Source organism: Psammomys obesus, unplaced genomic scaffold (genome assembly GCF_907164565.1).
Source record: "Psammomys obesus unplaced genomic scaffold, mPsaObe1.curated_primary_1811, whole genome shotgun sequence".
Taxonomy (NCBI): Eukaryota; Metazoa; Chordata; class Mammalia; order Rodentia; family Muridae; genus Psammomys; species Psammomys obesus.
Window position 1 is genome coordinate 23,735,450 of NW_026585894.1, and position 15,542 is coordinate 23,750,991.

Sequence of the window (15,542 nt, forward strand, 5' to 3'; positions counted from 1 at the left end):
GAACAACAGAAACAAAATAGCTGGGCCCAGGAGGGTCCTGCAGAGACTGATACTCCAACTAAGGACCATGCATGGAGAGGCCCTAGACCCCCTGTTCAAAGGAAGCCCATTGTCTGCTTAGTTTCCAAATGGGTACCCTAGTAAGTGGTACAAGGGCTGTCTGTGACATGAACTCAGAGGCAGGTTCTCTGATCAACCACCACTGGGGGGTGCTTGCCAGGCCACAGAGGAGGACATTGCAGCCAGTCCTGATGAGACCTGATAAGCTAGGATCAGATAAAAGGGGAGGAGGACCTCCCCTATCAGGGGACTAGGGAAAGGGAATAGAAAGAGAAGAGGGACGGTGGGTGGAACTGGGAGGAAACAAGGGAGGGGGCTGCAGTGGGGATACAACATGAATAAATTGTAATAAATAAATGCATATATATTGTTGTCTGTGCAAGTAATAAAACAACTAAATCAATGGTGTACATTTGTTAAGGTAATGTTAACAGGTAGAGAAGTAATACACATAGCCTCTGTGTTACTACATTAATGACTTTTGTGTGGCATAAGAAAATATTCACTGGGCAGGCATGGTGGCACATGCTTTGAATCCTTCAAGGCCAGCCTGGGTTATAAAGAGAGTTCCAAGACAGCCACGGAGGTTACACAGTGAAACCCTGTCTCAAACAAACAAACAAACAAACAAACAAAAAAGAAAAAAAAAAACAAAGAAAGAAAACATTCACTGGCCAAAAAAACTCAGCTGTCATGTATGTCTTGGGGTATTCCCTGAGCCTTGCACTAATCTCTGGGCAGAACAGAACCTTCAATTTGACAGGTGCACAGAGGACAGAGCTTTCTTTTTTAATTAATCTGAATTGCTTTTTTTTACATTGCCAGACCAAGTTAAAGAACAAGATTTCCCCCACTAGAAATTCTTACTCACAGATGGAAGGGGAGGAGGACCTCCCCTATCAGTGGACTTAGAGAGGGGCAAGAAGGAGAGGGTGGGCTTGGGAGGGAATGAGGAGGGGGCTACAGCTGGGATGCAAAGTGAATAAACTGTAATTAATGTAAAAATAATAAATAAAAAAGAAAAAGAATTCTTAAAAAATGAAATTCTTACTCACAAAGTTGAAAGAATTATACTGATTCTGAAGCTATTCCTACTACAAACACATATATCAATATTGGTAGGAAAGGGATAGTAATGACAGTGTTTGGGCCTATTCTGACTATTATGTCTATTTTAAATATAATCATTTGAGACTTATAGTTTTGTTTTTTTTTCCTAAGCACTGGTAATTACAATCCAGATTTTGATGTAGTTTCATTACCATATAGTTTCAAATTTTTGTCTGATTTCTCTTGAAATGTATTTTTGTGTGCATTACTTACTTATATTTGTGTGATATACTTTCCAAATGGGAAATGTTTTCTTGGTTTTCTCTCACTCTCCCCCCCTCTATGTCACACACACACACACATGCTCCCGTGAGGGGGCACATGCACACAAACACAGAAAGTTATTACTACTTTTGAAGTGACTCTTGATCTAGTTTGTGGTTAGGCCACTAACAGTCTAACCTATATAAACATGGTTCAGAATGTAGTCAGAGAGACCAGTACCTACTGATTAATGTTTGCTCCCTTATTTCTTTCTTTTGAATGATCATGATTCCTTGAATATTTTTTTCTCTCTTTTACTAAGGCCAGACTCCTGAGTTTTGTTTTGTTTTGTTTTTGTTGTTGTTGTTGTTTTTTCTTTTGTTCTCACTTCTGCCATACTTTTTTTTTTTTTTCTGTAAGCATTCCCAATAATCTGATTTGATCTCCTGGGATCTCTGCCAGGTTCATAATTGCAGTGAGATTTTTTTTAATGATCACAAATGACATCATGATGCTTTTCTCTTTTATTATTTTTCTGGAAGTGAGGTGTTACTACATGGGAAGGAGCAACATAGGTTTTAGTCAGAAAACTGGGAAGCTCAGACTTCAGGTCAGATGGTGTTGCACATCTGATACATATGTAGGTAGTTACTCAGTTGTGACTAGTTTGGTGAAGTAGCCTCTGCTATGCTCACTAATATATACACAATATGGGATTAAGTTTTATATTCATTTTGGTGATCATTGAGCCCTGGCACAATAATTGGCTGCAGTAAATTCTTTTAACTTTTGTTGTAAAGATAAGCAGTCTATCATTGCAATGTTCTAGGCTTCCCATCTTTTTTCAGCATTAGAATAGAGGTATTGGGCAGAAGGCGGAATGTGTTCTTTCCATTTTATTTTCATATTTTTTTCTAGCTGTAGCCAACCTTATTGTTCTTTTCACAGTGTATCCTTTCATAGAATATAAGATGTGTTTTTTGCATCTTTAATGTGTATCTGCCTTTCTCATGCAAGTAAAGAGCTTTATTATTATTCATTTGTCCATTTTATTGCAGCCATTTTTTCACATTTTTATTATTTTAATTCTTTTTATTTATTACAATTTATTCACTTTATATCCCAGCTGTGCCCCCCTCCCTCATCTCCTCCCAATCCCACCAGCCTTCCCTGTTCTCCCCCTATGCCTTTCCCCTAGTCCACTGATAGGGCAGTTCCTCTTCCCCTTCTATCTGACCCTAGGCTATCAGGTCTCATCAGGACTGGCTGCACTGGCTTCCTCTGTGGCCTGGTAAGGCTGCTTCCCCCAGGGAGAGGTGATCATAGAGCCAGTAACTGAATTCATGCCAAAGACAGCCCCTGCTAGTATGTGGAGACTGACTCTATGGGCTACATATGAGCAGGGGTTTTAGGTCCTCTCTATGGTAGACCCTATTATATTGCTGTTATCCATATGAATTAACCCATAAGTCAGAATAGCAGGCATCAGAATAAGGGGATATGCCTAGGTTAAAGGTGTTTGGGTATTAAACAAGTTTCAGCCCCTTGTAAGTCCTCTAACATTAATTTGGGCTGCTCCCAGTCACATTAAGTTATATCAGTCAATAGGCTGACAGTCTTGGATCCTTCTTTTTTATATATAATTATTTTTATTTTTATTAATTACAGTTTATTCACTTCGTATCCCCCCTGTAGGTCTCTCCCTCCTCCCCTCCCAATCCCACTCTTCCTCCCCTTTCCCCACCTGTGCCCCTCCCCCAGTCTACTGATAAGGCAGGCCCTCCTCCACTTCCCTCTGATCCTTCTTAACCCTGTGTAGTACAGGGGATGTGTGTCTAGTATAAACAGAAAGCCTGGCTGATTTTTGACCAGAATTATTACCTACATCCCAAGGGACACTTCCTGTGTTGGAGGATCTGATTTCCCATTTTTCTTTTAATATTTCCTAAAGGCCAGAATCTTTTAAAGAATTTTCTTTAGGAAGCCTCAGCTTTCAGACCAAATTTTTGCAATAAAAACTCCCTTATTCCTGGCAATTAGGGGGCCCAGTCACAAGGAATGAACAGAATTATAAACTCTGTATTTCTATCTCAAAAGATAAATGCTCATTTTTTTTCTTTTTTCTAGTACAACCAGACAGTTTGTAAAGTGGATATCAGCAAATAAAGGTCAAGATGGAATATGGGTTGCTGGTTTGTAGTCACACTAGCTAATACCTTCTTTGTATCTGTCTTTCTCGGTTCCCAGGTCCAGGCCAGAGGGCTGTGGGGATTGGACCATAATCCTTTATTCTTACCAAGTTCAAGTTTCAGGAGGAGGTAGAGGGGCATGGAGTGGTGGAAGGGCCTAGGGCCCAATGAAACCTAAATTTCAATGGGTCCCCATTCTGGAGATAGTCCATTTGGCAGCAGGGTTTGTGGCTTCCACTTTTTTGACCTGGTTGAGGTGATTCCATGGTACAATGTCAGCTATCTTTACAGCTATAGAACTGGAGAGAATCACCATATAGAGGCCTTTCCAAGTTGATTTCAGTGTCCCTTTGGCTATCTGCCTGACCCAGACAGAATCACTAGACTGGAACAAGGGGAAAGTGATAGTGGACTCATAGGTTGGCTGGGTCTCTCGGATAGTCCAATGGATAGCCTTTATGGAGGACTGGAGTGCCTGTAGTGACTTGAGAAAGTAATGATTGGAGAGGTCTGCCAATTTCTGGTCTCTGAGTCTGGGAAGCTGTGGGAAAGGTCTTCCAAACATAATCTCATAGTGGGTAAATCTCACCCTATATGGGGTGTAGTGGGTTGAAGCAAAGCAAAGGAATGAGGCCTATCCATACTTTGCTGGTCTTTAATGAGATATTTTTAGAGTTTATTTAATGTTCTGCTTATTTTTTTTTAACCTGTCCAGAACCCTGAGGTCTTTATTCACAATGAAGTTTCCAACCTGTGTCTTAAGTATTAAGCTATTAATTGAGAGGTTTTGGCTATGAAAGCCAGGTCATTGTTGGATCCCATTGGAGGTTAAATCAGGGACCAGTCCCTGGAGGAACAGCAATTTCTTTTTATCTTTATTTATTTCTTCATTTATTTATTTATTTATTATAATTTACTCACTTTGTATCCCCACTGCAGCTCTCTCCCTTGTCTCTTCCCAGTCCTACCCACCTGCCCTCTACTTCCCCTATGCCCTTTTCCTAGGCCCCTGGTAAGGGAGAACCTCTTCCCCTTCTATCTGACCCTAGCTTATCAGGCCTCATCAGGGCTGGCAACAGTTTCAACCTTGGTAAGGAACTGTTTTACTCACCAGGAAAAGGTGTCTTTAAAAACTAGCAAGTACTTTTATCTTCTCCCAGCAGGGTGGGTCTTGGTGAAGTCAGTGTTTCCCAGAGTTGAGAAGCTCTTTTTTTCTATAGATCACATCATGGACACGGCTGGTAAGAAAAAGAATACCAACTGACAGTCTGTAAGCATGGTGGTGGACTTTTTTTCTCCTTGTCTTGGGTCAGATCAATCAGTTCTGCTCTCTGGGATGAGGTATTTGGGGTGGACCCAAATCGTTTTGGTTGAAGTAACTACTGCTGCTCCTACATACTGGATTTCATCTTTCATCTCCTGACAGTCATGAATGAGCACCTGTGCCTAGCCAAACTGATGATGGTGGGTTTCTCAAACTGGACTCGAGGGTGGGCCAGGAGTAAGGCCTTGTACTGGGTTACACAATCATTAGACAGTCAGCATTCTGGTGTTTCTTGGAGGAGGATCTCAACCTTGTCATGGGGTGCTGTGAGTATAAGATATTGATCCAGATTTAACTTGTTAATTTGTTAACAGTAGCTGCCACAACACTTAGGTAGGACCATCCTGCAGCTATAGGGTCCAGTCATTTTGACAGGTATGGCACAGGGCATTTCCATGGCCCGAAAGTTTATGTTAAAACCCCTTTTGTATTTTGTTTAGTCTGAGTCCAGATTAGGGGCTTATTGCCCCCAGCCACATTGTGCTTTGTGTTGGTGTATAGAGGCCATGCTATTTCTACAACTTTTGGTATTCAGATGCAGCAGTATCTGCTGCACTTGTTTGTCAAATCTAAAACTTTCAAACCCATTTCTTAGTCTTTGGAGTTGGGATGTGAAAGGTAAGAGCAATCACACTCTAAGACAGGCTCCTTTTGCCTCTCTTCAGATGCCAGCCAAAATAGGTATTCTTCTGTAAAGTTGGGCTTTCTTGGCCAACATTTTGTAGCCCAAGGTCTGTAAGTGTTGTAGAAGTACCCCAGTGGCCCTTTTATAATCTATCTCCCAGGAAACCTCTGGTGGAAAGGCAGGAAGTCTACATTTAGTGTCTTTAAATCCTGGGGAAATCTGGTCCAGGTATGTTGTCCTCTGTAACTTCCCGCTGTGTTTGTCTATTTAAAAGCAAAGATGATGCTTAAATCTCATTCAAAATGGCAAATAGGATAGACACCATATGTGGTGAAAGAGAGGGAACAGGACAGGAGCCTACCATAGATGTCCTCTGAAAGGCTCTACCCAGCAGATGCTGAGACTCACAGCCAAACTTTAGGCAGAGCACAGGGAGTCTTATGGATGAAGGGGTGGGAGATAGAAGGACCTGGAGGGTACAGAAGCTCCACATGGAGACCAACAAATCTAAAAATTCTAAGCCCAGGAGGCTCTGCAGAAACTAATACACCTATAGGCAACAGCTCAGTCTCCATGTGGGTTCCCAAGTAAGGGAAGCAGGGGATGTCTTTATCATGAACTCAGTTGCCTACGATTTGATCACTTCTCCCTGTTGATGAGTCCTTTCCCTGCCACAGAGGAAGAGGATCCAAACAGTCCTGATGACACCTGATAAGCTAGGGTCAGATGACAGGGGAGAACGCCCCCTTTCAGTGGACTAGGGAAGAGTCCACTGAAGAGAGAGGGAGGGTGGTCCCAGGAGGAGATGAGGGGGCTATAATAAGGATATAAAATGAATAAATTGTAAATACAAAAAACATTTTTTAAAAAAAGCAAAGATAAGTTGACTTACTTCTGCCACTGGGATGCTGAAGAACACATCTTTCAGGTCTAAGGCAGTGTGTAACCTGTTTCTGTGAAAGAATCAGACTCATGAGAATCAGAGGTCCCAGGTTTCTTCACAGGCAACAGAGACATATTCCAAGATGACCAGCAGGGCACCAGGATACCTGTCTCTTCTAAGCCAGACAATATGAGCTGCAATTTTCCCTTTGTTTCCAGGATCATTGAGTATTTTTTAATCTTGACGGAACTAGTTTAACTGGTTAGTTGAACAATTACAAGATCTTGGAATTGGGCCAGTCCTGGGGTGTTTATTTCTTCTGACAGAGAGTGAAACACCAACATTTTTCTGAGTATTTGTAAGTCTAACCGAGTGTCATCATCAGAGAAGGTGATGATGGTTTTCAGTTTATGCAAAAGTTCTTGTCCCAATCAGTTTTCTGCTGTTAAAACACCCTTTGAGTTACTTCTAGCAACTGGTACCTGTTAATAGTTTTTTAACTTTTATAACTTTATTTCTAGTATGTGGGGCTGACTTGGTGGCAAAAAAAAAACCTCTAAGCAGCTGTTTTTAATCTTTCTAAAAAGTACTTAGTGAAATTGCGTAAAGTCTCCTTGGTCAGTGTTGAAAAACGAAATTCTAATACTCACAAATATCTTAAGTAGGCAGTGTTTTAAGAAAGTGTTTTTTTTTTTTTTTTTTTTTTTTGAGACATGGTTTAGCTTTATAGCCCCCACTTGTCTGGTACTAACTGTGTAGCCTACACTCATCTTGAACTTGAAGCTGTCTTCTAGCTTCATGTCCCAAATGCTAGGATGACAGGTATATTCTACCATGCCTGAAAGCCTGAAAAAAAAAGTTATTTCTTTTAAATAGAAAAGATCAAGGTTCTCCAAGTAGAAAGGCCAGTATAGTAAAAAAAAAAAAAAAAAAAAAAAAAAAAAAAAATCTGCACTTAACATTTTATTCTAAATATGTTTTCTAAACTCTTATTTCCCCTAATTTGATTTGCTTTCTTCTGCTGCCACTACTCTCCTTACTTCCAATTTGAGACAGTCATTCTATAATCTAATACTACTGTTATACTAGTGGTAAAATGAAATCCATCACATCCTTCTGGATGGTGAGTTACCAAATAATGATTCACACAAGAAATTTATTATTAGAAAATAAGAGGTGTGTACAAAAAAAAGAGGAGTGTGCTTTTCTCTTGTTTAGAATGAAATGGAGCTTCGCCACCTGGGTCGCAGAGGCCTCGGCCGCCTCCAGCTGTCGCGCCCTTGGCCTCGCCCGATCCACTGGCCGGCCTGGCCGCACCTCCCCGGGTCCTGGCCCGCCAGCTCCCGGGGCCTCAGAGCTCCGGACCTCCTGGCTCCCAGATCTCCCCCGGAGGAGGCAGGGGAAGGTGGTGGAGGTGGAGGAGGAGGAGGAGAAGGAGAAGGAGGAGGTGGTGGCCGCCACGTGACTCCGCTCACCACATTCCTCCACAGCCACCGGGATCGATAACTTAAGCGGCCCCCGCCCCCCCACCCCGCAGCCGCAGCCAACTAGTGCACCCCAATTCCCTCCGCGCACACACCCGCCAACTTCCTCTGCTAGGACGAGTACGCGGAGCAGCACCCCTTTCCCCGAAAGCCGAAGGGGCAGCAGGGAAAGCGGGGACAAGGGCAACTTTCTGGGCACGGCTGGCAGCGGCACCGCGCGCGGGGCTCCAGCCCGGCTTTGGCGGCCCGGCACACCGGGCCCGGTAAAAAAAAAAAAAAAGAATGAAATGGAACCATCCTAAAAGAACAAACATTAACAGTGGACAGTTTATATATATATAACTACATGTAGGGGGGTTATAAAGCAGCTAATAAAATGTATGCATATTCAGGTTGTTGGCCTTTAAGGGTGTAAGTCAGGTAGTAAGCAGAAAATATTCTTTAGACATACCATAAAAGAATCTATATTCAGGGAGTTGGTGGTGCACACCTTTAATCCCGCACTTGTGAGGCAGAGGCACATGGAGCTCTATGAGGTCATGACCAGACTGGTGTACACAGAATAGCCAAGGCTACATAGAGAAACCTAGTCTCGAGAAAAAAAACAAAACAAAATCTATAGTTAGTAGAGTGTTGACAATTATGGCTTTGTGTTAAGTATAAAGTAGGAAAATAAAAGTAAAGTAAAATGGGAAATCAAAATACAATGATATACATGTATGAAAATGTTTTAAGGAGATGAATTATTTTACATGAACGTAGAAAAAATAAATAAAATAAAAACAAAAAAGAACAAAATCTACTATGTGATTGTTGTCCACACTTCACTGTTTCTTGTTGATGGTAAAAGTAATAGTTTGTCAAGAGAATAGAAAGGTGGAAGTTATAGTTAAAGAAAAGTAGTGAGACAGACAACTGGTTTATTTAGCCTGCTAAAGAGACTTGGTGTTTTAGCTGTAACTGCCTAAGTATTTTCTATGCCAGCTGGTTGCTGAATAACAGTACAGCAGAGATCATGCCACATCCTTATCTCTCAAGTAGTTTATGATCTGAGGGAAATACTATGTACAGTTGAGAACCCAGCTAATTAGAATGAGTGCATTTGAGTCCTATTGAAACTGAGTGGACAGAGATGTTCTGGCTAATCAGCATGCTTGTCTAAGGAGGAAGACAATTGTACTGCATTTAATTATTTTCACAATTAAGTTTTGAAAATGGACTAACACTTAAATAATAATGGCACATAGTATAAGCAAAGTCTTTTAAGTGGGAAGTTATTCAGCATTTATAGAGGGCAAGATTGATTCAGTTATAAATATTCTCACTATAACAGTCTTGGAAGAGCAAAAATCTCTTGAGCTCCATCTCCGAAATACTTGGCTTAAGACCTGTGGTTCAGCTTTGCAAAAATGGCCTTTTAAATATCATCATCTACTGTAGAATTTAATCAGGTAAAAACTGATTTTTTTTCTCAGGTAAATACTGATTGTTTATTCATTGTTAGAGTAATGTTACAATAAGGATAGCATTTGAGTGTGAATCTGACCTGGGGCACAGTAGTAGTTTTAATCACATAGCGGCTTCATCATCAATCCAAGACTTGCTTTGTTTTTTGTTGTTTGTTTGTTTTCTAATTTTATTTTATTTTTTCTTTTTTATTAAATTTTTATTTTTTAAGTTTATTCACTTTTTATTCCAGCTATAGCCTGGAATCATTGCCTCCCAATCCCACTTTCCCTCATCTCCTCCCATGACCCTCTCAAACTCCACTGATAGGGGAGGTCCTTCTCCCCTTCCATCTAATGCTAGCATATCAGGTCTCATCAGGACTGGCTGCATTGTCCCCCTCTGTGACCTGGCAAGGCTGCTCCTCCCTCAGGGAGAGGTGATCAAAGAGCCAGACACTGAGTTCATGTCAGAGATAGTCCCTGTTCCCCTTACTAGGGTACCCACTTGGATACTGAGCTGCCATGGGCTACATCTGTGCAGGGGTTCTAGGTTATATCCATGAATGGTCCTTGGTTGGAATATCAGCCTCAGAAAAGATGTGGACCTCACGTGTCCAGATATGTTGGTTCTGTTGCTCTCCTTGTGGAGCTCCTGTCCTCTCCAGGTCTTACTATCTCCCCCTTCTTTCCTAAGATTCCCTGCACTCTGCCCAGAGTTTTGTTATGAGTCTCAGCATCTTCTTTGATACACTGCTGGGTAGTCTCTTTCAGTAGGCCCTCTGTGGTAGGCTCCTGTCCTGTTTCCTGTTTTCTCCTTCTTCCAATGTCCATCCGTTTGTCTTTCTGAGTGAGGATTGATCATCTTACTCAGGGTCCTCCTGGTTTAGCTTCTTTAGGTGTACAAATTTTGGTATGTTTATCCTATATTATATGTCTCATATCCACTTATAAGTGAGTATATACTGTTTGCCTTATTTTTTTTTAAGACAGGATTTCTCTGTGTAACCTTGGCTGCCCTGGACTCACTTTGTAAACCAGGCTGACCTCGAACTCACAGAGATATGCCTGCCTCTGCCTCCCTGAGTACTGGGATTACAGACCTGGTTTTCTTATTTGTGAAACAGTAAAATTACTTATTATTCCAGGCTCACAGAACTCTGATGCTATGCAGAAGCTCTGTCAGGACAGGAGATATTCTAAAGAAAGACACTTGATCCTCCCTTAACCTATTAGATACCCATGTTTATGTATAAAACTGGTGTGTAATACAGGAATTCAGAAGTTTACAGCTTGAAGCTAGTTTCCAAAGAAAATACAAAAAGGTTGCTACTTCCCACCTGTGAACAAAGAGGTCTACCAAGAACTGAATGGATAGGACTCCTCTACTTCACAAAAGACCTTATATTTTGAAATGGAGAATCCTTAAATCCTCATTTTCTTCAAAATGGCAACCAGGTCTCCCATTACCCTCCCAAAAGGGCGTTTCTTTGCTGTTTTTCTATTGCTATGAAACGAAACTATGGCCAAGGAAACATAAGAGAAAACTAATTGTGGGCTTGCTTACAGATTCAAAAGGTAAATCCATAACCATCACAGGGATTAGTCTGGCAAGCTTGGTGCTGGAGCAGTAGTTGAATGCTCAATTCTAATCCACAAGCAAGAGGCATAGAGAGAATAAGAAGGAGCCTGGTGTAGGCTTTTGAAACCCAAAAGCCCACTCCTAGCGACACGCCTCCTCTAACAAGGCCACACCTTCTAATCATTCTCAACTAGTTCTGCTAAGGACCAAGCATTCAAATATATGAGACTGTAGAAGTCATTCTAATTCAAACCACCACAGGCAGTTTAGCCTATGCCACAGTTAAATTTGTAGCTGTCACAATAGGCATGGCAGCTCTTGCCTATAATCTAGCACTTGAGCAATAGAAACAAGAGGATCATGTTTGAGGCTAGCCTAGGCTTCATGATGAGATCTTGCTTCAAAGCAACAAGAGGTATTGCTTGTGCCAGCCCTTCTTAAAGTAACTAAAACCCAGGTAGTTATGAAACATGCTTAATATATTGCTACCTTGGACTGTGTTCTAATACTGGTCCCTACTTGCATTCTGCTTATTATATTTGCTTTAGACATGTACATATTCCACTTCAAAAGTGAGGTGTTAAGTGGAGAATTGTAATGGGCCTAGCAGAAATAAAACATTGAACCTCAAAGGAATTGTTAGTTTTACCAAGAATCTCATACTGAGACTGAAAAGACCCTAGCCAGAGTGAGAACTTTTCTTCCTAGAGAGTTTCAGTTTTCAGAACTTGTCAGAACACCTTAGAGGATTAGACTGAAACCCTTTCAATGAAAAGTCAATTGAGTGGTAAGTGGGACCAGTGAAGTGGGACTGCTTAGATTTGTGTGTCCTTTACCTTCTATTTAAACTTTAATCTTAGTTCAGGCCCTCTAAAATGGATTTGTTGGTAGTGGAAGGGTTTGTTTGCTGAATCACTTTTTCCCTCTTCCCAATGTGGACACATTTAATATATTTTCTTTTTCTGCTTTGTTCTAGCCTTTGCCTCATTTACGGATTTCTATAAATTGTAAAATAATCATAGACACAGTGGGGAGTAAATTAGAAGTTAGACACTCCCCCTTCGCCAAATTGTAAGTAAATCCATTTTCCTTTACCCAATTTTATCTTCTAATTCAGAATTATATCAAAAACCTGAGCCAAATAAGTTTATGAACTCAAGTGCCTAGAAAATAAAGAGTTATACACTTGTTGAGAGCTGGGATTGTTAGCGTGCTCTGCTCTGTTGGCTTTACAGAATTTTTGTTGTTTTTGTTTTTTGTTTTTGTTTGTTTTGAGACAGGATCTCACTATGTAGCTTTGGCAGTCTTTGAGCCCAGACATCTATGTACCTGTGATTCTGGAGTGCTTGGACTAAAGCATTGGATTTAAACCATATCTGGTTTTATAGAGATCTTAATACACTGATGAAGTGAAATGGTATAATGGTCTTAATGCAGAGCTGAGATAGCAAAAAGAAAATTTCAAATCTGCTTTACACCTATTTCTTACCTCAACTCCAGTGAATAGAAAAGTGTGTATCTGAGAGAGAGAAAAAAAAAGGATTAATGGAAATATTTTCACTCTTCTGAAAATAGAGTAACAAAGTAACACAAACTAAGAAAAAAAATACCAAAACTTTGGTACACCATTTCCAGATGGAACTCCAACACAAGCTGTGAAGGTTTCTTTTTATCTGTGACTTTATGATAACAGATATCCAGATTTAGTTTGATTGTCAGCTTCCAGAACAGTACGGATTGAGGGAATCAACATGGTAAGCTTTCCTCAATCTGCTGATAAGTAGTAATTATTAGGGATCCCAAGCTTCCCCCAAATGAACTATAATCTTTGCCTTTAATAATTTAGAATGGAATGGCATTCTTCTCTTGGCTCATGTGCTTCCTTATCAGCATTTCTTTCAGGACTGCTGGCTTTCCTCTTTGGAGAAGAGCCAACAAAGTGAGTCAGATCTTTCAGAATTTTTTTTTTTTTATAGAATGACCATTGGTCTGGATGGAGTAGGTTCAGAGTGTTGCCTTTTTTCATGGTCATTCAATGGTTGCATATTCTGTTGTTTGTCTAGCAGTTTTAGGCAGCTATTTGTGTGGGCTAATTTCTAAATATATAAAGATAGTTTATGATTCTGCACTGTATTGTTGTTGGCCTACTTAAAGATACAAAAAGTTTATTATAAAATATGTTATTCTGCTTATATGAATATTAAAGACATTTTCATTGCTTTTCTTTTGAGAATAGCAGAGTAAGCTTTTTCCCTAGTTTCAAATCATAAGTGATGAAGCTTCTGGGCAATGATTTTTTTTCTTTATGTTAGTAATATCTTGGCTCATATAACTCATATTTTTTGGCACTGGCTACTAGGGGTTGTGTCTCTTTTATCAATACTGCAGAACCTTTCAGTCAGTTTTTATATACAAAATTGAATCTTTTGTATTTTACTGTCTTAATTTTTGTGTCATGTTTTCCTCAAATGCTTTGTATTTATAAACTTCACATTATCTTCTTTTATGATATCATTCACCTATATCATCTATAATTTATTTGAAAATCAGATGGATAAAGTGCATTTTATAATGAAATACTAAGTTTAATATGTTGAATGGATGTACAGTATTTTTTTTTAATTTGGTGATAGTGTGTAGCACCAAATTAGATGAGATCAAAAATATAATTGGGCCTATAGACACAATATTTTGAGAGTTATAGCAACAACTAATAATATGCATATAATTCCCCTACAACACTTGTAAATGCATACAGATTAAATCTCGAGTCTTTTCAAGCTTTCCTGAGTCTCTGTACATTTCATCAGGAAACCTTTAACGAGAGAGGAAACAGTATCCTACAACTATTTCACAGCTGACTGAGGAACAGAACATACTGATCTAGTAGGAATTTCCTCACTGATTTCAGTTATATCACACTTACAGTCTATGGTCTAACTCTGCCACTGTCATACTGGGTCCATTTCCCATAGGATAACTTTATTTTTGTAGATTGTTTCAGGTAGGCATTAATCTGTAAATTGGTTAACTTAATTTACTACTATAATAGCCATCTGTTTCATTTTACCATATATATATTTCCAGATATCCATCTGTCTGTCTGTCTATCTAGATCTAGATCTAGTTCCAGGTCCCCTGGAACACACACACATTTATATATAAATATATATACACTTGCTTCAAAGGATAAGGTAGCTGAATCTACAGATTTCCACATCTGATAGTGTCATTTGTTTATCCTTAGCAAGTAATCAGAAGTAAAAATTAAAATTGCTTTTTTAAAATATGGATACACTGTTAGTACTGCTGGTGGTGGTGGTGGTGGTGGTAGTCCTGGTGCTGCTACTACTACTACCTTGTCTCATTATGTAGTTTCAATTAGGTCTCATTTCTGGCTGGCTTGAAATTATATAGACCAGACTAGCATGGAACTCATAGAGATATGCCTGGCTCTGCCTCACAAATTCTGGGATTAGAGGCATACACCACCAAGTCTGTTACATTATATTTCTTTATTTGTTTGTATTTTTTGGAGAGGAGGTTCTATATAATATTTTATAATCATTTTATGAGTATAAGTGTTTAGCCTGAACGTATGTCTGTGTACTGCATGTGTACCTGGTGTCCAAGGAGACTAGAAGAGTGGCAGATGCCCTGGAACTAGAGTGACAGTTTTGACCATCATATGGGTGCTGCAAATTGAACCCAGATCTCTGTAAGAGTTGCCAGTGCTGATAAGGACTGCCAGGTTTTTTTATTTTATTTTATTTTATTTTTTATTATTAGTTACATTTTAACTCTGTATCCCAGCCATGTCCCGATCCCTCATTCCCTCCCAGTCCCTCCCTCTCTCCCTCATCTCCACCGTGCCCCTTGCCAAGTCCACTAATAGGGGGGACCTCCTCCCCATTCATCTGATCCTGTTTTATCAGGTATCTTCAGGACTGGCTGCAAAGCCCTCCTTCGTGGTCTAACAGGACTGCTCCTCCCTTGGGGGGTGGGGAGGCCAAAGAGCCAGTCATTGAGTTCCTGTTAGAAACAGAAGGACTTCCAGTTTTAAATGATTATATTTACCAAACTTTAGTTTCAAATAGTAAAACATTTAGGAAATGGTTAAGTTATTGTACATGAATATAGTATAGCCATTAACAATCATGCTGGTGAAAATTTAATTTTATAGGAAAGTTCTTAGAATGAATTGTTCTAAAAAGTAGATTACAAAATAGAATATCATATAGCTCACCTTGTTAAAATATATTAGCATGATTCAAGTATAGTGATAAATATGAGTCTATAACATCAAAAAGATAATGTGATTCCTGACAGCATTAAACAAAATAGGACTTTGTGAGATTACATTTTCCTTTAGGAAATGGTGATTTTTAGTTAAATATGGTTAAGCTTATTTTCTAGATGGTAGAATTTTCTTTTACTTTCTGCTTTCTCTATGATGATTCATATCTTTCTAGTTTAGATTGAACTGAACTAGAACTTTCTAGATTGAAGAGTTTAAAACCAAAACAGATAATTAAAACCTAGCACTGTCCATCATGTTTTAGAATTTCTTTGTCTTTGTGGTTAGTGCCACAACAATAAAATCTTCAAGGAATCCAAATCTTCAAGGAATCCATCA

At 39.6% G+C, this 15,542-nt stretch overlaps 1 protein-coding gene across 2 annotated transcripts in view; it reads left to right on the forward strand.

The window, feature by feature from the left end:
• Positions 1-15,542, forward strand: part of Prrg1 (proline rich and Gla domain 1) — a 127,915-nt gene that overhangs the window by 35,073 nt on the left and 77,300 nt on the right. For both annotated transcript variants that reach the window (XM_055599604.1, XM_055599605.1), the window contains exon 2: positions 11,883-11,977. The gene's annotated coding sequence lies outside the window, so the exon portion shown is untranslated. The remainder of the gene's footprint in view (positions 1-11,882; positions 11,978-15,542) is intronic.